At 33.9% G+C, this 19,431-nt stretch overlaps 1 protein-coding gene across 4 annotated transcripts in view; it reads left to right on the forward strand.

Annotated features, from left to right (window-relative positions):
• CNKSR2 (connector enhancer of kinase suppressor of Ras 2) overlaps positions 1–19,431 on the forward strand; it is a 277,648-nt gene that overhangs the window by 252,157 nt on the left and 6,060 nt on the right. The gene's annotated exons all lie outside the window — the stretch shown is intronic.

Below are 19,431 nucleotides of genomic sequence, written 5' to 3' on the forward strand. Positions count from 1 at the left end.
GGCAGGGGCAAAATGCCCACCAGTCTCTTTGCTAAAACATAATAAGAGTCACCTTTGCTCCAGTTCCCCACAAGTTCCTCATCTCCATCTGAGACCACCTCAGCCTGGATTTCATTGTCCATACCATTATTAGCATTTTGGTCAAAGCCATTCAACAAGTCTCTAGGGAGTTTCAAACTTTCCTACATTTTCCTGTCTTCTGAGCCCTCCAAACTGTTTCAACCTCTGCCTGTTACCCAGTTCCAAAGTCACTTTTCACATTTTCAGGTATCTTTTCAGCAGTGCCCCACTCTGTTGGTACCAGTTTACTGTATTAGTTCATTTTCACACTGCTGATAAAGACATACCCAAGACTGGGCCATGTACAAAAGAAAAAGCTTTAATTGGACTTACAGTTCTACATAGCTGGGGAAGCTTCACAATCATGGTGGAAGGCAAGGAGGAGCAAGTCACATCTTACTTGGATGGGGTCAGGCAATGAGAGAGAGCTTGTGCAGGGAAACTCCCATTTTTAAAACTATCAGATCTCATGAGACTTACAAGAACAGCATGGGAAAGACCCACCCCCATGATTCAATTATCTCCCACGGGGTCCCTCCCACAACTCATGGGAATTATGGGTGCTACAAAATGAGATTTGGATGGGCCAAACTATATCAATGTGTAAAGTAAGTTATCTAATGGCAAGAGGGAAACACCCATTGATAGGGAAAATAAATCCCATTTGTATTAACAGTATTTGTGTGTTACGTTTCAGTTGTTTAGTGAAATATATTCAATGATCATATAATGAATCATGAAGAAGCATGAAAACTGAAGCTATTTTAACTTGCTATTTCCATTCTAAAGCAAATCTCAACTCATTTCAGTCAGGTTTACATCATTAACTGATCAGTCTTTGAATAAAATAATTTTAAATTTGATGTCAAGGGCATTCTGAATAGAATGACTGAATTATATGTATTTGTCCTTTTACTTTCACCGCTGTCTCAGGAAGACTCTTTTTATGTTTTCTATAAATGATACCTCTCTGTTAAAGTCAAAGACATTTTAGTGATTTATCTTTTTTATAAAGATATGCCACATAGTCTGGATTTGAAATGCAATCTGCAAAGCCAAGAATGCCCATAAATCTGAATCTTTTATTCTTTCTCATATAGAAAGAGAAGATATTTTTACACATGGATAAAAATACTAAAGTAGAATTGCCTTTCTCAAGGTAAAGCCAAAACACCTATAGTGTGATGCATTTTGTTTAAATTTTATAGGTTTGTTGAACACATTAATCTATTACAAATAATAGCTAACATTTTTAATGAGTACTTACTATGTGTCAGGCACTATTCTAAGGTCTTTACATAATATAATTCATTTAATCCTTACAACAAACCTGTAAGGGAAATACTATTATTATCCTTATCTTCTGGATGGGGAAACTGAGTTTAGATAGCATAATCCAGGACTCCCAGCTATTTAATAACAGACCTAAGATTCAGACAGACATTGTGACAGCAGAGTGAACACTCTTAATTGCATATTGCCCCTCAGACTTATAATTTTAAAACAGATTAAAATTTAGCAAAATATTTTTCACTATATATGTATATAATACACACACATACATATATATATATATATATATATATTAGACCTACATAAAAGGAATTAAAATTTTTAGGTTTTATTACAGCAGCACCATTAATATGGTTAATCAAGTAAAGCAAAAATGTTGTTCTGATCTTCCAATCACATTTACAACAATTTACCTTTTATTAGAAATTATAATTAGTGTACTTTCCAATTTTAACCAGTGTCCAAAAATCATGTACTGTGACATGTATAAACAGTGAAACGAGTCCACCACTTGAGTCAAAACCCTTTCTTAGCATTTTAAGCTTTGACATGATTCCTTTTGTAGCTAATTTTTAATATTGGGATTTTTTTAAAAAAAGAAAAACTGGCCAGGCCCAGTGGCTCACACCCGGCACTTCAGGAGGCCAAGGCAGGAGGATTGCTTGAGCCCAGGAGTTCGAGACCAGCTGGGCAACATGGCAAAACCCCATGTCTACAAAAAATACAAAAATTAGCCAGGCATGATGACGTGCACCTGTAGTACCAGCTACTCAGGAGGCTGAGGTAGGAGGATCACTTGAGGGTGGGAGGTTGAGCCTCCTGTGAGCTGTGATCACACCACTGCACTCCAGCCTGGGCGACAGAACAAAACCTTATCTATAAATAAATAAATAAATAAATAAATAAATAAATAAATAATTCCCAAGAATTAAGTCTGGATACCAGTTTGAAAATTATTTCATATGGTGACTAATCAGAAGTTATTTCAATTTTTCCTTCAAAGTTCTACTTTATACATTTTATAGAAACAATCCAAATATTTCTGCCTATTTATCTATCATTTGGTGGAGACATAAAACAGTAGATTCATGAGTAAAATTCAGAGATACCACTGATTTTACCAATTCCTACTTACAGATGCTGAGTCTGATATATTGTGTGTTTCTGTGTATTCTCTCATGATGAAACATTACTTCTAATCACCTCTTGCAAATCTGAAGAGTAAATGCATGTAACCTGAAAAGAACTATTAAAGAATGCAACATTAATGCTTTAATCTATTTCCACCTTCTAATCTCTCATGCAGTATGTAGAATAAAATAAAAACTCATAATTCTCACATTTCCTGCATCTTCTTTCAAGATATTGCATATAAAAGTACTTTGTAAAGTAGAAAGTGAAATGCAAATGTTAGTATCATAATTATTATTACCGAGCTAACATGCTAAATTGGTTTGCCTTCAAAATGTTAACACCAAATTGAAGAGTAAAAGTTTTTCAGTGCTAATTCTTAGGATTCCTTGAAAAAAGATACTAATTAGAATATATGATATTTTGCAAAAACAGCAATACCTCCATTAAATTCCTAGCTCCTCTTTAAGAAAACCAAATTCAGAACTAGTGAATAACTTACTACTTTTATCCCATATGTTCTGGCTTTTGATTTTACATCTTAGTAATAAGTTGATATGGGTATCTGTAACCCACCCTTCTTAGCAGGTTGCCATGACAACCTGAGGTAAAGTACCAGTTCACTGGAGCTTCAGGCTTTGTCCACGCTAAATACAAAAGCTGCATTTGATTTCAGCTTGGCCGTTTCTATTGGGAGCAATGTACCACAGTTCTTTCCACTTCTTTGGCTGACTTTTTCATCACCATGGAGACCAGATCTGCCCACACAACTAAGATGTGAAACCATTCCTCATATGGCTAAAACTAAGGCCTTGGTTCCCAAGGCCTTTTATAAAGTATATTAGTTTGTTAAAGGAGAGTTCCTGCTTCTGCTTTTAAAGTGTTTATTGATTTTCCACAAAGAGAAAACAAACTTTCTGGTGCTGAAGATTTAAAATAAGGAGAAAGAAAATGACATTTTCCTTGGTCAGGTTCTGGTTTTGTGTGTACTGTAGTCATGGTGTGTACTCTGCATAGTCAATTACTAAGGAATAATGTTTCATTTCAAATTATATGACAATATTCCTAAATAGTAGTTCACACATTTAATGTTCACTTGATGGTGGGCTTAAAAATGTGACTTTTAGTTTGAAATTTTCTAAATTTGTCACTAAATCCAATATTAGTATCTTTTAGATTAGTTCTGCACTTCCAATAAAATCAGTATGAGAAGTTATTCTAGAACCTTGATCATAAGTATGCATGGACTTAAGGAAGAACTAATGTAATTTATCACCACAAATCCAGTTATAGCATATCCAGACAGATCTGATGAATTAGCTATAGAAGATCATATAGCCCAGTTTTTAATATATTCTTGCATATGTAAATTTGTAGTGTTAGTATGTGTATATAGGTGTTCATGCGTATACACCCTTATATAATACACACACACACACACACACACACACACATACAGATTAGTACCACAAATAGGGTCAAAGTTCCACAGAGTTCTTTGAAGATCACATTTGTTAGGGAGATACTAAATACTTTACAGCTGCTATTATTTTTTTGCCATCCCCTCCCAGAAAATGGCACCAGTCAAAGGAGATGGTAGGAAGTCTTAAGTGGTGTTGGGAATCCCAAATTCACCCCTTGGTTTGCACATTCCTCAAAGCGACTTAGGATGGCATCTCAACTTTCATGGTTGTGTTTTTTACCCTAGAGAAGGCAACATGGTCCTTGCTTAATAAAATACATATACTAAATAGGAATTCCAAAAAATTCTGACTTCAATAAAACATAGAATTGTTCTTATTTTTAAAAATATATTATGAATAAGCTAGCACCATAAAGGTGCCATAAATTAGTTTACAGATGGGAAACAAATTTATTAACATAAATGAATTTTTTGTTTTGTTTACTAGCAAGAAATTAGCAATCCGTTGCTATATTTGAATACAAATTATGTTGTAGGATACAGAGAACTTTCTGACATTTCAAACATTTGAATTTTGCAGGAGGAACTCTCACTGCAGTGAAGTTCCTGTATCATTCCAGTTTTCTGTAATTACACTGGAGAGTGTGAAATTCAACATGTAATACTAAATGTTAAACACAGATATAGCTGGGAACCTTTTGCAATGGCTATAAAGTCATTTGTATTTTTCCATAAGAACATTGAGAGTCAGCATATCTCTAACTCTTTAGTGGAACTTTCTGTAAAAGGGCAGTGCCATATAATTTTGTCAGAAGGGAAAAATGAAAATTAATATACAATAGGGCATTTTTAAAAAGCATATTCTTCATATGTTGTTAGATTCAATAGCTTTCCATCCCAAATCCAAGATGACTTTGCTGGTCCAAAATTTAACAACCAACAATTTCCAAGACAGCTAAGATTGAATATGAAAACTCATTACTTGGTTTTTAGTTAAGATGAACATTAATGCTAATTTGTTTACATCTATGCTATGTTTCTTACAAACATGATTTTATAGTGATTTTTACCAAATTAATGTTTTTCTTCTTGTCATGTACACAATATATTTTGAATGCCTAAAAATACAATAATTTGAATGTTGGAATATGCAGATGACTTAACAATAGGGATTTTTGAGGATTGTTTATGATGTAATTATTGTAGATTAGAAAATAAAAGAATGTGAAAATACCATGGATTAAGGTGAGAGATTAGATTTATAACAAATGTGACATAAAGAAAAAATCTTAATGATAAATAACTGTCAAGATACAATTTTAGATTCTTACAAATGTTTCTTGAATTTTCTTCTTACCTTTCTTTGGCACTTGCCTTGCTGAGGAAGGTATCTTTCATTGTCCTTAAATTCAATTGGCAGTGCCCCTAAAGCAGCTCCTTCTTGCCAGAGTTGCTAATGAGCAAATGATCCCAAATGTCAGACTGGTGTGCCAAGGAGGTTATTAATAAGGCATTAACATTTAGAAGTTATTGATGGAGGAAAATCAATATTACCATCTTTAGAATATTGCAAACTCAGAAAGAGTAAGCAGAAGTTTATTTCAGGCTTCTACAATCATAAAGAATGTTACAGTATGGGAGGAAATAATGTCTTTAGATTTTTAGCATAAGAATCAATTCTTATTCTGCTGTCAGTACCCCCCATTAGTACTGGAGCTAATACTGAATGATATTCTTCTAATAAAAATAACAGTAATCCTCCCTAAATCAAGATGGCAGTACTTTGAGGATAGAATATGAATTTAATATGAGAGTAAGAATAGGATGGACTAGACCTGTAGGACAAAAGTTCACAAAGATCTATGTTACTGTTATATATATATATATTCATTTATTTTAGTGTGTGTATATATACACTAAATTCATATTCTGTCCTCAGAGTACTGCCATCTTGATTTTGGGAGGATTACTGTTATTTTTATTAGAAGAATATCATCCAGTATTAGCTCCAGTATCATGTCATTCCTCATGATTAAATTAGGTAATAAAAGAGGTACTGACTTGTAAAAGTAAGTGAAATATTAAATTCTTTTCAAGAAGAATACAACAGATAGTTCTGTTTGTGTGTGGAGGAGTGCTGACAGCAGAATAAGAAAAGAATTAATTCTTATGCTAAAAATCTAAAGACATTATTTCCTCCCATACTGTAACATTCTTTATGATTGTAGAAGCCTGAAATAAACTTCTGCTTACTCTTTCTAACTGAACTTGCAATATTATAAAGATGGTGATATTGATTTTCCTCCTTAAATAACTTCTAAATGTTAATGCTTTGTTAATAACCTCCTTGGCACACCAGTCTGAAATTTGATCTAAAATAAATGTATGTGTGTGTATATATATATGTATATATAAATACATGTATATGTGTATATATGTGTATATATAAATACATGTATATGTGTATATATATGTATATATAAATACATGTATATGTGTATATATATGTATATATAAATACATGTATATGTGTATATATATATGTATGTATAAATGTGTGTATATATATGTATATACACACACATGCACACACATTTATTTTAGATCAAATTTTCAAGACTTAGGAAGGTGTGCCATTGGTTGCTTCCTAAAGAAGCTGAGCAGTAAAAGTATAATTTGCATAGCATTAAAATTTACTGACCACAGATCAAGTTAGCTGATCAGCATCGTGGCAGAAGTATGTAAGGGCTAAGTCCTTTGTTTACTTGGAGTGGGTTCTGATGAAGTGAACATACTAAATATATTTCCATAACCCCAACTCCCCAGGTACACGTACCCCTTACCTATTATTTCACCAGAATATCAATTTGGAAAATTCAAGTCGAGTGTGATGGACAAATTAAATAGCTTGGGTAGTAGACGTATAATCAGTGTTCTGAAGACATTTTTACCACCCAGTCATATAAGTGAACCAAGATTCAGATAAGGTTGGAACTACTTTTCAGAGTACTTATCAGGTAGGAAAGAGAATGTCCTAATAGGGTTTGAAGGACCAAAAAGAACCTATTAAAGGAAATAGGCAAGAAAACTATGTTGATAAAGTTGATCCCAATTAGCCTTTTCATTTTGGCAGACCAGATATAGTCACAAATGAAGTGTTGAATGACTCACTTGCTCACCAGACTGGCAGTTCTCATCACTGAGTTACTTCACATTGATTATCATCCAGGCTGAATAAAATCTAATTACATCCTTTTAATACAAACATACAAGGTGGTGGTAGAAAATCCACATAAATTTAAAACCTGCACTGTTCATCTCTAAAGTATTTGAGAGTTAAAAAAAAAAAAGTCTATTTTCTGTAGGGGGTTCATGTCTCAGACTTCAGCTATGTTATCTCTATAGCTATTTCAACTGGAACCGAGAACTTTAAGGAGATTATTTTAAATTAAGTCATTATTCATCATAAAATGGATTTCAAAAGCAACCCAATCTGCCAGTAGCTTGCTGTCCACCTACATTGCTGAAAGAAAACCTTACCCAGGAATGGTTATTTTTACTAAAGTTGTCTCATTGGAGTTTAATGTGATTCTTTTATTAATAACCTCAAAATAACATCTCCTGAAATATTTAAAAATATGGATGGATTAGGATGGAGGAGTCAAATATCAAGTCAAATAAAGTAGATAATTCTTAACTATAAAATTTTAAGATAGAAGTGGGAAGGAGGTATACAACTATATCATAATCTTTTTGAGGTGAGACTGTTGTCTTTGTATATTTATTCCTAACATTTGATATTATATATATATATATATATATATATACACCCATAGGCACCCATTGAACCTGTACTGAACAATATATTTCTATAAAAATTCATTATTCCCGTTTTCCATTTTAAAATCTGAATGGGGACATTTGCAATGACAGTATCATGTGTCAAAATTCCATAGTACATTTTCCTGAAATATCTACAGACACTTCATTGAAAATAAACTTGTTGTAAATTAAAATAACATGTTAAGTACTTCTGTAACTATTAAATGTGAAAGATGTCTTCAGTTATTTCGTAAAAACTTCACTTAAAGGGTACTTCAGATCTGCCTTAATTTCAGATAGTGGTTTTTAATGCAGATTTTAGAAAGTCAGCATGTGTGATAGACTCATGGATAAGTAATTAAGTCATAAATGGCACTCTAAGGTCATAATATAACAGTAGGTACATTAAGATGAAATACTACTTTCATAAGGAAATACTCCATGTCTTGTGATTTATACACACAGGATGGAATTGTGATTTGGGAATTTAGAGGAACACTCAAATTATCTGGAAACAGTATTTTCTTACCTGTTTTGCCTATGGCTTAGGTTCATCAAATATTTTATTTGACCTGGAATTGTGAATTAAAGAACTCCATAAGTGCTGTAAGTATAAACACAAACTATTATTATCTTTCCCTAGTTACTTTATTTAGAAAAATAATACTTTATCATGAAAATTTTGCTTCACATTCATAAAAATATTTTCCAACTCCTTCTCCCTATGGTATTAAAAAATAAACAAATAAAATCTTTAATATCCAGTCTTTTTGAAGTCAACCTTTTATGAGAAAATAGGCCCTCAAAAGTTGGACAGATAATACTCAAACCACAATTAACAAGTCTCTGTTTTGGTCTGAACATTCTGAACCAAAGTATGAGCCCACTCTCTCCAATACTTACATAGAGAAAAGTAATTATCACTATCATTTCATGGTGTTAGATATTCTTGTTTTTGAAAAAGAAAAACTTAAATCTAAACACATACATTTAGAAGAAGGGTAGGCTGCAGATAACTATGTTAAGTAAATAAGGTTTTTCAAAATAAACACAAAACAGTTCTACTCTCCCAGGAGTAGAATTGTGTTACTCTTGATAGACTTGAATATCTGCTATTGATGACCTTTGTTATCCACGAGTAGCTTAAGACAAGCAGTCTTTGGCTTTGCCCTTAAATTTGCCCTCAGGCATGCTGATTATGGAACTGAGTGAAATAGAATTGAGTTCTGTCTTAGAACTCAAACAGAATTAGGAATCTTTGTAAGTGCTCATCTAGCTTAAATACTTCCATTTTAAAATATTTTCTTCTCTTTCATTCATTAAAGAAAATATTTATTTTCACCTGTTTTATATTTAGCCTTAATCATTTTCTTGAAGATGTTCGTACCTCTACCCTTATCCCCTCTATAATCTAATCCTCCTCAGGCATTTGATTGAAGTATCATCAGCTATTTTTAGCAGGTCACTAATAGAAGCCAGATTATATTTCTAAAACTAAAACTTATGTTTCCAGATTTTCTATTTCTGCTTATTATTTGGGCGGTCAAGTTTTATTTGGGGCAATGTTTAAATTCATAAAGCAAAAAGAGAAAGAAACATCCTCCTCAAGATTTCCTATGCAAATTCAATCTGTGTCTCAAGGAACTTGCATGGACATGGAATCTCACTGGAATAAGTCGTTCTACACATGATTCAACACGGCATTCCATCTGGGTTCATCATTCAAATCTCCAGGAGTATAGTAACAGGGAAACAAGATCTGTTTCTTCTTAAACTAAGCTGGTGGCCTCACAATTAGAAGTTTCAGTGTTGAGTAGTAGCTTAATAAATATTTATTAAATAATACGCCAAACAGAAGCATTACTGATTTTCTTTGTGGTATCATAGATATGTTGCTGTCATTTCAAAATGTAATTGGCTAAAAGCTTGGTAAATAGTGAAATTGATTTTAACAGCAGCAGTAGGGAATATTTTTATAGTTAGAATAACAGCCAAAAGAAAACAAAATAATCAAGAGTTATATAATTTATGTTTTTTCTGCCTTCTATTGTTTTTTCCATAGAGATGGGGTCTCGCTATGTTGCCCAGGCTGGTCTCAAACTGCTGGCCTCAAGTGATCCTCCTGTCTCGGCCTCCCAAAGTGCTGGGCTTACAGGCATGAGCCACTGTGCCCAGCATGCCTTTTTCTAAAGAACATGCAATTTCCATTTGTTCTTTTAGAAAAGAGGAATAAAATTAGTCTGTATAATAATTTTAACTGGTTTGCCTATTTCGACTTTGTGTCAGGATAAATGAAGTTGTCCACTACAAAGGAGAAGGGTAATAATTGGGAACTGAACACAAAGAAAGAGAAAGCCCAGTGAAAACTTAAAGGGAGAGAAAAGGAAGGAGTGTTGAGAATCAGAATGGGACTTGTAAAAAGTTAAAGACACATAAACATGAGATTCACAGAAGTCCAAGATAGAAGGACAGTATCTTGAAGTAGGTTTTTGTGTTTTAGAGATTTCATTAGATTAGCCATATACGGGCAGCCCTTTGTGCACTTGCTTCTGACCCACCTGGCTCATCAGTACACTTATACTTAAGATTCATAATGCACATGCCAAGACACATAGTGGAGTTGAGTGTAGGAGTGCTGTTGTAGTTGTTTGTTTGCCTCAAATATAAATAGGTACTATTTAACACTACATAAAAAGTATAGTTCTAAAAAATTTATTTAAAATTTACCAAGACCTCTTTCATTTTGCCATAATCTCAGTAGACCAAGATATTTCCATCCGATTCCTCAGCAAAAATCCTGAAATTGTTTAAGCTGTGTGATACAATGTCAGACTGGTGATGGGATTAAAAATAAAATGCTATGTGAAGTCCCCAAACTCAGGGCTTCTGACTTAGAAACCACTTGTATATGCAGTGCAAAAATTGGTGTTACTCCAACCAGCCCTTAGCCAGTGTGACTGACCTAAAGCAAGAGGTCTCAAACTGCAGTGGGCACAAGAATCACCTGGATTGCTTGTTTAAAATGCAGATTCCTGAGTTCCATACCCAGAAATTCTGATTCAGTAGATGAAGTGTAGGGCCCAGAAATCTGTGTTTAACAAGCAACTCCACCCTGACCCTGAGATTCAGTAGTCACTGGTACTGTGACCACTAGTAGTTGAAGAGATACCGTGCCCTAGGGAGTTATCTTCTCTTATGCCAACATACACTAACTGGTAGCTAGTTGTAGCCATTTTGAAATAGTACTTCTCCCTCCACCATCCTTTAGGAGCTAAACTGAGGAGATGTTTCCAGTCTCTTGCAATAGAATTCAGCAATTGTGACTTGATTACCAGGGATCTAGTTCAGTTTAGTATGGGTTAAGTGGGCATTAAGGAATGTGTACTAGAAATTAAAAGGTTCATGTAACCTTATCTCTGTGGGGAAACAAAGGATGTGTTCAAAATAACTTCAAAATGTTTGAATTGCTTAGACAAATTAAGAACAGTTTAAACTTAGAAATGACCTTGTGCCCAAGGTTGGATTCCCTCTGATTTTGCTGTGTGAAATTCCATGACCTTGTGAAACAAAGTGGTAGAAGCTAAAGCTAGCATTCCAGTATTATAATATTCTAAAAACTGAGGTATTGTGTTTTGTTTCATTTGACCTATATATGAAGATTATTCAGTTCACACCCCCATTTCTGCAAAAAGAGTGTAATGTTACAGACAAAAATTAGTTCTGCTGATTTCTGAACTATGCTATATCTTGTTTGCTAGATATCAGTGTTATAGGCAAGATGTGTCCCTCCCCATTTTCTAAGGGAGGACATAATGAACAACATGCGTTCTCTATTCTCTCTCCCAACTTGTTCCTTCTTTTCTCAGTATGACTCAAAAGATACTACAAGATATTGCAGATAAAAATATGCACTAGGCTAGAGATTTAAAATATTGCTGGTTTGTTCCTGCTGACAGTATTTATTAGATTCCTCAAGATCCAAAATAAAATGACCTAAAAGAGGGTACAGTTTATTTTATCCAAATTGTTATTAGTTTCTCAGGTCATTCAGAAACATCCATCTCTTCCAGTTTCTTAACTCCTTGGCATGTGGCTTATGCTCAGGTGTAAAGTCACCCTTTCATCACATTCACTCTGTTTTAGCTTTTCATTTCTTGGCATTTTGTGTTGTTAAGCATGCGGCCTCCTCATTGGAGCAATACTAGCTAGGCTATTCCACTGTCTCACCGATTAGGACATGGTAGCATATATATCAGGTTAATCAAATACCCTTCTGGTCAGAAGACTAGAGAGGTCTTCTTCATGCTTCTTGATTGGATGAATTTGAGGAAAGAACTCGTATAGAAATTTCAATTTTCTCAAAAGAAACGGTAATTTTACATGTATATGGAGAATATTTTAACATAAACTATTCTGATTAAAATTATAGATGTACATATACAAGTATAGTGGTGGGAAAATATTTTTCTGCACTGTGTGTTATTGTGTATATTTGGGAGATTAACATTTCCAAACAACCAAATTTAAAGCAAAAGGTGTCCCATTTATGGCCAAGTAGACTTGCATGCCAACAGAAAGACATTGTATTAAAACCATATGCAATTCTAGCCATATTTTTCTACTTTCTCTTCATGGGTATTGCATGATGGTATTTCTAATACAAATACTAATATGCTTTGGAAATAATGGCACTCGCAGGTCTTTCATCATATTGTATCACTGCTTTATCATATTAGGCTAATACACTGCGAGAGTTGGTAGAACCTCTCCATGCCAAATCGGATCCACTTCTGTTGGCACTCAACCCATTGGACTCACAGATTGATAAGCTAATGTTTAGAGAATTTAGATCGGAGAGAGTCGGTACGGCGCAGACTCAACATCAACCTCTTGCAAGCAACTAAAATGGCCTCGTCCTTGCTGTTTATAACAGAAAACAGACTTGTAAAAAGCTTAGATCATCAAGTGTTTTGGATTGGGGGCCTCCCAAAGGGATATAAGAGGGGCAGGCCACTCTTAAGAAGAATTCGAGCTTTCTACATTGGGACTAGCATAAGATCAAAGCCAATCAAGATGGAGCACAGTAACAGAAAACTGCGGTTTCTATGGGAGAACAGAAGGGGAAAGGGTCTTAACTGGGAAAGGGCTCTGTGTGGTAACACCTCAGTTGTGTTCTCCTGACACCAGGAAAAGAGAGGGATCAGCTTCAATAACTAGAAAATTCTGGCTGTTTAATGGACTCTTTGGTGGCCTCTTTAAGGCAAAGCAGAGAAAGCAAATTATGTATTAAGTGTATTTTGCATTTTTAAAACTTGACGTGCTGTATTGTACTAAATTAAGTGTAATCTATTAAGGCAAGGTATACACAATTTGCTTTGAAACTTATTATGTTTATTCTATTATAAAGTGTATTCAGGTACAACACAGAGACTGCTTTCGGTGACATTAATGAAGAAAATTTCTCATGCCAGGCTTTATTGTAGAATCTTCAGCTAAAATCCTAACTTTCTCCTTATTTCTTGACACTTGTACACAAGTGGTGTTGCCTCTTAGGGCAGGCATGAGCTATTCTTTTCTGTAAAATATTTTGAATCTATAGGCTGTGGGTTTCATTTTTGAAAAGTATTTTGTCTGGATGTCTTTCAAACTAGCTTCAGATATTATTTAATACTATGTAACTGGGTCCCCTATGGCTCAATCAATATTGCTTATTTTTCTTCTGTAGTGGATGTGAAATTTCCTTTAGTTGGATAAGATACACTGTAATAATTTTAATGCTAATTAATGGATATTTCATACTGTGCAATGAACAGATAATTTAACACTGTATTTTGAAATGTTTTTTTCTTCCTGTCACCGCAGTGTGTGGTATTGCATAATGTGAATACCTGTAAAAATATAAATTACTTAAAAATAAAAATATGACCAATTGGTATCAGATCTTTTCAGATAGCTAAATAATTTGCTAAGTATGCCTGATAGTAAATATCTTTCTAAAAAGAAGTAATCAGTGCTTCTTTCTCACAAATGGAATTTGTGTCTGTGAATAAAATCACATTGATCTGCCTTACAATTGCCTCTGTGCTCTAACCATTTTAATGTGTTTTTTAAAATATATATATATACATATATATATAAAATGATGGTTCTGGTATATAGAAATCCATCAAAAAGCATTTTATTGGCATTTAATATTTATGGGATTGCCTTGGGTCATTCTCCCTGTTTAAGTCATAGTAAAATTTTGTGATCTAGAGAATTTGTTTTTTTTTTTCATTAAGGAATATAGTGACTCCACATTAATTTTCAAAAATAATCATCTCTTAGCTTTGGTTTTAAACTGTCTCCTTTATGAATTCCTGCCTGAGAGCCAGCACTTTGACTTCCATATTCCTAGTGGTTAAATTTTCTAAATTCTGTGGGTAAACCTAAACTGTCATTTATATTTTTGATTGTCCTTCAAAGAACCTTCTCTTCTTTGGGGCAATAAATCAATGCTAAGGACACCAAGATTTTGCCATCTGAACTACTTGTCGTAAATACTGTAGTGCCCTGAAAATTCAACCACTGTCATGTATTTTTATCATTAAACTGCATAATTTAACAGAAATTACATGTTCAGAGAAAGAAGCATAGAATAAACTTTAGCTCTATCTCTTTTGTCACAGCTTTATGGAGCAAGATTTAGTAGTGTTGTAAGGAAGGAATTGACAGACACAAGTACTTGATTTCAGTGAAGCACATTATCATTATTACAGGGATGGGCTTTACATGTTCTTTAAAAATACACGTAGCAAATGTTGGTGGAGTCACTCAAACTGTTCTTTTAAGAGAAGGGTTTTTTTCTCACTAAAATAGACTTCTTTACTCAGAGAAATTATTTCCCAATAGTAATGTTTGTGTATTGTTACTTTGCCTAAAAGAAAATAACTTACCCCTAAATATGAAACAAATGATTACAGACGGAGGACTAAAAGCCAGCTTTTAGAATCTTACGCTTTTTTTTTTTTTTTTGATATAACAAACTGCCTTCCCTAAACCCAGTTTTATAATGCTAGGCATAGCTGATTGACTTACATAAAAGCATGAATTAAGAGAGCTAGTATTTAATTACAAACATTCAAATTATAGTATAAACCCCTGAATACTTAATCATCCTTATCATAAAACCTCCAAAGACATTAAGTCCATTAAAAGTTTGTCACCTTACATATAAATAAGCTATTCATTATGGCTTGCTAGTAAATTCATATTCATAGAAAATATTCGGGTGTTCTCAATGCAAATGTTAATTGCCTTTTGTGACAAGAATAGTGTTTCACATACTTGGTATCATTAGCTTGGAAGCCTCAAAGCACTCTGCAGCTGTACAAGAATGAATGTCTCTCAAATCTGACTATGTCCAGTCTTCTCTACCATTTGTGATTTAGTCTTTCCCAACCTTCTGGGCTCATTACACAGCTGTATTGCAGAAGGAACAACTGTTTCCACAAGGATATCATTGTCCAATTTTACAAGATCACAGATCCCTTCCTACATATGTACCAGAACTCATTATCCATCATTGGCTTCATTCTTCAAGAGCCCAATTGGTTTACTTATTTGTTTTGTTTTCATTTTTTATGCTCCTTCAACACTGTCATTGCAGGGATGGGAAAATGGGGTGGATACTAGAGTAAAATTTTAGGTTGCCAAGTTTCATGAACAATATTATACAATAGACTGTCCTAATAATTACACAGTCACCTGTTAGGGAACCCTCTTTGGAGTAGTTCATATATAAAGTAAAGAAAACCATCACTCTGTTTGAATGTGTTGGGTTGCATGAGGCACTGTGCCAGGTAGAAGAAGTGTAAATGCAAATATGAGTGGGACAAATTCTACTCGTGGAAAAGTCACAGTCTAAGTCTCTGAAGTAGGGCACACAAGGGTCCATTAAGGTACAGGAAGAAAAAACATTGGAATTTTTCCTTGGGTTTTATCTCTCATCCTTTTGAATTTCTTTTTGTGTATGTTTTATAACTTCTATCTATTACTGTAGAGTAATACATGTATATAAGTTTCTGTTCGATAAAACAGAAGTTTTTTAACTAATAAGTGTGTGCAATCAGAAAAAGTTTGGAAACCACTGAGCCTGAATGTAAGAAATACGTCAACCAAAGACTTCTTGGTATTCGAGAAATGCATTATTATCTTCTAATAAGCAATTTGCAAGAGATTCCAACAAACTGGTATTTTTCATTAGCTATTCTTTTCTTTGGGCTTTCATTTATCACTTACTACCTAGAGGTCATAGGCAACCTGAAAAAGACAAATAATGATGCTCACTACATTCCTAGATTCACAATATTTCATAGTGGAGCAGAATATAAAAGGGACAATAAAGAGGATCTTCTTTCACCCCGTCAAGTATGACACAGCCATAAATGACCCTCCCTCGGCACAGAATACAAGTTAATTCATCAATAACTTAATTATGATCCTCGAATCCATCAATCATTGAAATTTTATGTAGGAAAGAAAATTTTATATGCACTCTTTGCTTCAATAAAATTGGAATTCAAAAGTATGTAATCTGACACAGGACTAATTTACATGTTGTAAACGTAAATATAATTTGGGGGGAAATTTATTTCTGCATAGGCCCAGATTTCCTGAATAAATTAGATACAGATTAAAATTTCATTACAGCAGTGATACAGTTACTCATTAGGAATCACAGAAAGTTCCGATATATGTCCTGTGATTTGAATGTGGTCTCTACACTTTGCCAACTTTCAGAAAACATTCATTCAAATTGCAAAAGAGCTGGTTTTCAGCCAGTGTTCCAGTGGCTGAACTGGCACATTGAAAGAAAGTCAATCAGGAAGCAGACCTCACCAAGTGCTTGCCTCCTCTTCCAAAGCAAGCCTCTTCTAAAGGAAGAAAAATCAAGGGTTGAAAAAAGAGAGAAGCCTGAAGAGAAGTGAGAAGGAGATGAAGAAGAGGGCAAAAAGAGAAGAAAATAAAGGTGCTTTCATATTTTCAGTTGCAACAGTAGCCCCAATTGACTTAATTGGTATTCATCTGAGAAAAATCAAGGAAACCAATTGAAAATTATAAAAGAAAATAAAGGTCTGTTTTTGTCTTGAATGTTGAGTTCTGTGTTGTTTTGACTGTTGAGCACAGTGAATCAGATTTATAATGTGACTCTGCCCCTCACCAACAGCCCTTTTGAAAATAAAAAGACTCTTTGTCTAGTGTTAAAATGTTAAGTAATTGGTGGCATTTTGTGGTAGCCTGGCATCTCAGTCCCTCGTCCTTACTCATCCCACTACTGTGTCTTGTGTAGTGTATGTGTATGATGTGTAGGGGATGGGGGGCAGGGGATGGCTTATTATCTCTGATAGGAGCCACACTATCCCATTACTATACTTGGAAATGTTTCTGTGTTCCGTCTCATTGTGATTGCTTGTTCAAGTGTGCTGCCCAGAGATAAATCCATACTCAATTCTTTTTACAGCTGTCAAACCAGATTCTTTGTAGAATTATGTTGTCTTTTGATTGAATGCTTTTCTCCCCCGTAAGAGCAAGCAGGGGAGAAACTTTCAGTTTTTATTGTTTAATACCTATGTATGTCATTTTATATATTGAATCTTCATTCATCCTTCTTAAAGTAAAACTACATTGAAATTTTATAAAATCAGTCATCTGCCCCAGTATTTCACAAGCTTTAAGAACTGAGGGAAAACTGGGTCAAAATGTTTTTTTAAACAAAATATATGCACCCTTCTACAATGTTAGGTAATATGGAGGAAGGTTCTTTTAAAATTAAAATTACTATGTAAAAATACTCTGCTTCCCTTAAATCCTAAAACTAAAATCTGAATCCCTTTTTCCTTCACCTTCTTTCTAGAACCAAAAAACTAATAATACATTAGGCCACCTGATACCTTAACTACTATAATTCACATCTGTTAGGCCTCGCATTTTCTACCCCACCCTCTACTCTATGAAATTACATCTGGCTTTAGATGCAGTATTGCCTTGAGGAAAAAAAGAATGCAATAACTACTATATAATTCCTCAGGGTTCTTTCCTGGCCTGTGATTTTATGAAATAGACTTATGCTGTTTAAATGTGTCCTTGTTTTTACAACTCCATTTAGTTATTTTAAATGATCATATGATTTTGTGCCTTCCTCAAGCCAAATCATTCTCAGTTAAGATTCCCTATCTTGCTTCCATTTTGTTCGTAACCCACAAAGCAGTTTCTCCTTTTTACAGTCTTCCATCCCCCATCCCTCAAAATCCTCTAGGTGTTGAATATATTCAGCGATGGGCCAACAGAGAATTTAAAAGCTGTTATTTAAAGAGATTTTTGTATTTTTAGATTATAGTTCTAACTTAGATATATGGTTAAGAAGTTAAAATTTATCACAGAGGACTTAGTGATAGCATGTGCTGATGATAACAAGGAATTTTCTAATAGAAGGACTCAATGACTATACCTACCATTAGTTGTTAACTTCAGTAGCAGAGCCAAAAGATGAATGTGGAATTTAAACAAAGCTACTTTTTAATCCTAAAAATGACCTTTTTAGGTTAAGGTACCGTACATTTTGGGCTTTTTGATAGTTTTAGATACAGTCATTTTGAAAAGTTTTTTGAATGCTGCATTTTAAGGGAGTCTCACATTGATTGGCATCTACTGCTAAATACACATTTCAAAAGACAACTGAAAAAAATTTGCAGTATAGAATTCTTGTTAAAATCTTGGATTCTGGCGTCAGACTGCCCACAAGGAATTCTAGCTCCACCACTTACTAAGTGTGACTTTGAGCAAGATACTGCCCTGTTATAAATGAAGATAAAATAGATCTGCTCTTAGTATTGTTGTGAGGACTAAATGAGATCATAAAGATTAAGCATTTACCTTGCTGCCTGGCACATCTAAATGTTAAATGGTATCATTACCAATTAAGGAATCTTTTTTTGAAACCGTCAGAAAGCCTAAAATATTCACATGGACCATTGTGGAATGAACAACATTCCATATTTACTCTTTGGGCCAATATAATTACTTAAATATGATTCTGGCTATCTATTTAAAAAAAGATGATATAGCCCTACTCCAATCTACCACTCCAAGCAAAATCCTAGTTCATCTTTGTTTATCATTGTTGAGAAAGATACGACATTAGTGTTCAGGCAATTAAAAAACAAGATGGGAGTTTTATTTGTTCAGCTATGTCTAAGATCCTTATTGAGCCAGTCTCTCATTTTTTTCTCAAAAATATTTAACTGGAGTATTTTCTCCTCAGGTCTTACAAATACTAAGTAGCTTCTCTTAGCACATGCCATATTTCCCATCTATATTTGCATATAAACATATTCCCATATTTCATTTTAATTAAAATATTGATAATTTATGATCAGTTACTATATTTACAATGTACAAGGCATTACTATGGCAGTCACATGAAACCTAATAATCCTCTATGGCACAATTGGAAGATTTTTACAATCAAATATACTCCATTGAATGCCATTCAATCTTATGAAATCTGGAAAAATGTAAAAATCAGTTCATTCAGTATTGCTAAACCAGGCGAGCTCTATTAATCAGCATTTCCATGCTTATCAGCATAATGATAAGGGATATTTATTAATGTTTTAAAATATAATGTGCAGGATTGTTTCCATGTTGTGTGCCTTTTGTAT

The sequence above is a fragment of the Nomascus leucogenys genome, chromosome X (genome assembly GCF_006542625.1).
Source record: "Nomascus leucogenys isolate Asia chromosome X, Asia_NLE_v1, whole genome shotgun sequence".
In the NCBI taxonomy this organism is placed as follows: domain Eukaryota; kingdom Metazoa; phylum Chordata; class Mammalia; order Primates; family Hylobatidae; genus Nomascus; species Nomascus leucogenys.